Consider the following 6,577-nt stretch of genomic DNA (forward strand, 5'->3'; position numbering starts at 1 on the left):
AGGGAACCTTATATAGGGGTTAGGGTCATTTATTATCCGATCCTAAAAAAAATTGGTAGAGAGGTTTTTGAAATTAAGAAACTTACTTATACCGAATTTTATCGCTATAGTCGGGTTTTTAGGCCAGTAATGAGTGTTCAAGTCATTTTCTGAAGGTTCCTTATATGGGGGGTAGGGTCAATTATTTAGCGATCCTTAAAAAATTTGGTAGACAGATTTTGGCTCATATGAGACTTATTTATGTCGAATTTCATCGCTATACTCGCACTTCTAAAGCATCGACTCCACCAAATTTTTAATGGTTTTTATTAAAATATCCTGCCAACATTCCTTTAAGGTGTATTTCTCGTAAACCTTGGAAGTTTTAAATCCATAGGGTTGCAGTCGTGACTGCAAGCTGGCCATTCGAGAACATCAATGTTTTTATCCGAAAACCAAGCTTTGAGCCTAGATACATGAATTGCTGCATTATCCTGTTGAAATACATTATTTTTATCAGGAGTTCTAGGAGTTCTGTGTACATTTCAGAATTCATTTTGGTAGATATAAAGCAAATTGGTAGTTGACAATCATAGGAGAAAGCTCCCGACATCATAAGACTTCCTTCACCGAATATTCTCTTCGATCTTACTACGTCATGTTTGCTGAGATCGTACCAATATCAACTGTAGCGTTTTGCTGAGCCCATTTCTCATAAAAAGATTAATTCAAAATTAGTTTTGTTATAGTAAATAATATGAATATGATTAATTTTACCTTTTTTTGATAGGTTAGGTTGATAGGAGGATGTATCTACATCAAATCTGAAGAAATACACCTAGGCCACTATCGGGCCTGTTGTGCGGTCCTTTTCATGGAAAATTTTTGTTGGTATAATCAAAAAAAGTTCTTATGGGTTTCTCTCACCCTTAATTTTAATTCTGTCCTCGTTGCGTCAAATGGTTTACCATTCGTCAGGTTAACTACATCGAGTTCCCTTCCCTTTAAAGCTATTACATTCGCTCTTTCATTGCCGACTATTCCCGAGTTGCCGGGTACCCATATGATGTGAACCTTACATCCGGGAGAGTATTCTGTTAGACCTTTTTTACAATCCAATACGGTTTTAGATTTAAATTTATTACTTTATATCGCCCTAATTGCCTTCTGGCTGTCGGTAAATATGTTAAGCCCTGTAGGCGCCATATTTATTCTAATCCAATATACGCATTCCGTTATTGCTCGGAATTCTGCCTGGAAGCTAGTGTTGTGATTAGGTGGTATATTTCTGTTTCTGGGTCTTCAGTATAAAAACCCAAGTCTACTTTGTCTCCTGTTGCCATCCGTGTAGCAACGGATTCCTATTGGTATTTGCTCTAAAGTTCCGCTTGACCAAGACATTCTATCTGGGATCAGAGTTTCAAAATTTCCGACATATTTTGTCTCTGGTATGCGATCGGACACGACCGATAACTGTGTATAGCCTTCCAATGTGTCCATATACATTGATGACGTGTCCTATAACCGCTTTTGTCCACCGGGTTAGCATTGAGGCCTCTAGGTTGAGCCCAGCTCAAGATCGTGTTCAGAACCTCCTCAGCCCTTCTACACAAGTAATTTGGATCCTTTCCCTTTAGAAGTATTAGGACATCGTCTGGATAGCAGACAGGTCTAAGTCCTTTCTCGGTTAGTGTCCCTAGGAGGCTATTTATGTTACCCAGTGGTTACCCTGAGTAAAAGCGACAAAATGACACCCTGTGGTGTACCGCGAAATACCCTTTTCCCGATGGTTATATCGTACATCTTTCAGCTTATCCATCTCATAAAACTGGTCTAAGGATTGGATAAGAGCATCAGTGTGTACGTTATTGAAGGCGCCTTCGATGCCAATACATACCGCCAGTGTATACAGTTTGCTTTCGAAGGATTCACCTATATAGTAGACAACTTAATTCAACGCCGTTTCTACCGATCGTCCCTTTACATAAGCATGCTGCTTATATTTGAGATCTCTGTCTGGTATACTGCTTTTAACCATACTATCGACTATCCGCTCCAAGGTTTTAAGTAGAAAGGACGTAAGACTTATCGGTCGATAGGACTTAGGTGTCGCATAGCTAGGTTTTCTTGGTTTGGGTATAAATATTACCCTTGCATCCTGCCATTTAATGGGTATATGTTAATTTCAAGCATGCAGTAAAAATCTTTGAAAGATGTACGGAAACCAGTCCTGCTCTCCTCTGCAAAAATACCGGGAAAATGCCATCAGGTCCTGCAGCTTTATAGGGCTCAAAGATTTTGATGGCCTCCTTAACCATGCCAGTTGTAATAACTATTTCTGTGTTAGCCTCCACTTCCTACAATATCGCTTCATTTATGGTACCCGATATTCCAGGTAGGAAGTGAGAGTTCATTAGGAGTTTCATTGTCTCATCCATGTCCTCCAGCCTCCTGCCCGTGCCATCAATCATAAATTCCGGTTGGACATGAGTTTTGGATAGGAATTTTATATCTTCGATGGGTCAATTACTGTTCACAGAAAATTTTCCCTGTTACCCAAGGTTTCTCCTGAGCAGATATCCGCTCTCGCGGCATCTGTATTTGTACGTATGTATGTACATATAAATTTCTGATATTCAATATTAAACTACATAAGAATATAATCAAAATTTTGGGTAAAGTTTGACAAAGATGGATGAACAGAAGCATGAATGGACGGACATAGCTAAATCGACTCAGAAATAATATGTTTTTAGACAGAGAAATTGCATTTAATTTAGTTTTTAAAAAAACTATTAAAAATGTTAATTATAAAATCGACCAGGAATCGAACCGGCGATGTTCAGCTTGTTGATTCTCCGTTCCATCCGCAACAACACTTCTTTATTTTATTTTTCGTTAACTCATATTTTTCATAGAAAAATGCCATGTTATTTTCTGTTTGTACAAAACACTGCTGCTGAATAACTTTTATCAACACTGATGTTGTTGAATAGCACAAAAAATTAAACATCCCAGCTAAAAACGATCATATATGATTATATATGAACTTTAGAGAACTCTATGTTCTATGGGTTGTAAAACTATATACTACAAAAAACAAGTAAGAGTGCTATATTCGGCTGTGCCGAATCTTATATACCCTTCACCACAGTGCATTTAAAAAATATTAATTTTATAAAATTTAAAATTATTTCATTTTCCCGACATTATAGTAATAGCTAAACAAAATAAATAACAACTACGCTAATCGAAATAAACACACAAAACACAAAATACCCAAGGCAGTAAAACCAACAGACATCCAAACATACGAAATGAAGTTCACAAAAAAAAAAAAAAAAAAAACAAAATACACAACGCAATGAAACCAACAGACATCCAAACATACGAATACACCAAGAAACAAAAACAACGTACACATTGCATTGAAGCACACAAAAATTCAAACATACGAAACGAAATAATCAATAAAACAAAATACAAAGGCAATGAATAAGCAGTGTTGTTGTTGTTTACTTTTTTATGATATTTTTAGAGGTTGTCTCGGATTTTTGCTTATATCTCCGTTCTTTATGGACGGATTTTGCTGATTTTAAATAGAAAACTTCTCGAAAACATGTCTGATAGAATTATTGAAGATTTGGATCCCGAAGATATCTGGGGACTTCAGAAAACTGATTTCAACAGACGGGTATATATAAGTTTGTCATTCCGTTTGTAATTTCCAAGATATAATTTTCCGACCCCATAAAGTATATTTATTCTGAAACATTATAGATAGCGGAGTCGAGTAAGCCATGTCCGTCTGTCTGTCTTTCTGTCCGTCTGTCTGTTGAAATTAGTTTTCTGAAGACCCCAAATATCTTCGGGATTCAAATCTTCAATAATTCTATCAGACATGTTTTCGAGAAGTTTTCTATTTAAAATCAGCAAAATCCGTCCATAAACAACGGAGATATAAGCAAAAATCCGAGACAACCTCTAAAAATATCATAAAAAATTAACAACAACAACACTGCTTATTCATTGCCTTTGTATTTTGTTTTTGTTTCTTTGAGTATTTCGTTTCGTATGTTTCTTGGTGTATTCAGTTTCGTATGTTTGACTGTCTGTTGGTTTCATTGCGTTGTGTATTTTGTTTTTTTGTGCATTTCGTTTCGTATGTTTGGATGTCTGTTGGTTTTACTGCCTTGTGTTTTTTGTTGTTTGTGTGTTTATTTCGTTTAGCGTTGTTGCTGTTTATTTTGTTTTGCTATAATAATGATATAGTCAGGAAAATGAAAAAAAAATAAATTTTATAAAATTTATATTTTTTAAATACACTATGGTGAAGGGTATATAAGATTCGGCACTTCCCAATATAGCACTCTTACTTGTTTTTTATGTTTTTGCTCAAATTTTGCACTTTATTGTAAATGAATCGTAATGTGCACAGAGTAAGCATTCCGGAAAACACAACAAGTTTGAGTGCTATATTCGGCTGGCCGAATATTAAATACCAGCTACTTTTATATTAATACTTTTTTAATTGATCAAATATTTGTAGAAATAAGTTTTCTCATGTCTTAAATAGAAAAAGATTTAAACAGCTTAAATCTGTTACAATTCCAAAATTTATTGAACATTACATTTTCTTTTTTTTGTATACCAAACTAATATTTGTGCCAAATTTTGTATAAATAGCTTTATTTGGTAATGACTAATGTTCTGGCATTTCTAAACGGCTGATCCGATCGGGATAAAATTTGGCGTGAGCGTAGCCAAGGAGTATTCGAGTTTAAGTTTTGAAGATGAACCCCGCAGATGCCCCAGGGACGGAGCTGTGGCGGCTCAAAGTAGGGTACCTACGACATGTAAAATTTTTAAACTCGTGCCATTTTACTTTTACTACTTATCTCTTATAATATCCGAGTTATAGGCATTTAAAAATTTAGTGATACAAAATTTACCATACCTTGGTCCGCCTTTTTTTGAATACCGGGCGTAAATTTGGACCAATTTTTTCTTGTTAGTTAGACAACAAAATTTCCAATAATATACAAAAAATTTCAGATCAATATCATTTACAGATCCAAAAATATACGTTTTTTAATTTAAAAATTCAAAAAATTTTAGATTTTTGCCGTTTTTTTTTGCAAAAAATGTGTCTTAACTCTTTTATTAATAAAATAAAATTTTCTTTAAGAACATATAACAATTTTAGAGTTTTCTAAAAGGTATCTTTACGCACAACGCTTTGGCGTAAAAAACTTGTCCTATTTTTTGAAAATGTTGCCACTGCGTCCTTCCGAATATGACCTATTTTTTATCAAAACTTCAACTTTGGGCGACATGTTCTAAAATCCCAAAGCTAGAATCAGAAAACTGAAAGCAGTTTTGGAAACCTCAATATGTTTTCTATTTACTCCAAAAGTATTTTCCCAGCCCTGAAAGAAATGTGGACCCTATGAACAAAAATGTAAAAAATCCCATTTTTGGGATTTTCATTCCTATTTTTGGGAATTGCGGGATGCCCTTTGACCTTTTCAAATTTTTTTTTTTGCATTTTCTTATTTGAAATGACAAATTTAACAAGTGTTGAAAATTTCATTGAGTTTTGTTCATAAATAAAGATTTTGTCATATATTACATATTTGTTTAATTTCTAAAACTATGATTTATATCAAAATTTTAATAGGGTCGCAGATAGCTACAACAATTTAGTCCATATTTATCCCTTAATATCTTCTTTTAGTTAGATATGGAAATTCTCGACCCTTTACAAAAAATTTCAAGCCAATATCTCAATTACATTCAAAAATATGTTCATTTAAACCTGTATCCTTTAATTTCATATTTTTCATATTTTAGTATTAAATATGACAGAACATGTTTAAATCTTTATTTACCTGTTTTCTATTTGTTTGCTTATCCTTATAATTGAAAGGTCCTATTATGCTTAAATTTTCAGAAATTTATAACTATTTTTTACCTAAATTTTTCGGTTCTGTTTCATTTATGATCATGTAGGTAAAAATATACAGGTAATGATAATTTCGATTCATTTACTAATAAGAAATATCAATGACTGAATTACAGGTTATAGTAATATAGTCCTAAATGTTAATAGGTAGACAATTCGTAATTTTTTACTTTGGAAAATGACAAGAATTGGTATATAAGTAAACTTCTCAGATTTTAAGTACCATATTTAATAAATCTACAATGAAGATTACATTAAAGTACGAAGAGTTATGTTCCGTTTTATGGTGTGTATCTTCAAAGGGCCAGAAAGAATTGAAGACATTTCAAATTATATAAAAACTACATATAGTAGAAAAGTAGACAACACTGGCATATCAAAAATTGAAAACTTTTTGATGTAAAAAGTAAGTCTGTGGATGGAAATCAAAAGAAATTTCGATTAAAATTTTGTAGTTGGATGAAAACTACTACGGAAATCTCAACTTACAACACATCAACAGGAGCGCCTTGCAAGTCATACAAAAACTTATGTTCAAGGTCAAAAAAAAAGAGGGTCACACAAAAACTTTTTTCAATCTCAAATGAGGAAATTGCTGATACATTTAACGAAATGCTGAAAAAGGAAAACCAA

The sequence above is a fragment of the Lucilia sericata genome, unplaced genomic scaffold (assembly GCF_015586225.1).
Source record: "Lucilia sericata isolate MDLA Ls3-8-SP2 unplaced genomic scaffold, ASM1558622v1 Contig000602F_arrow, whole genome shotgun sequence".
Taxonomy (NCBI): domain Eukaryota; kingdom Metazoa; phylum Arthropoda; class Insecta; order Diptera; family Calliphoridae; genus Lucilia; species Lucilia sericata.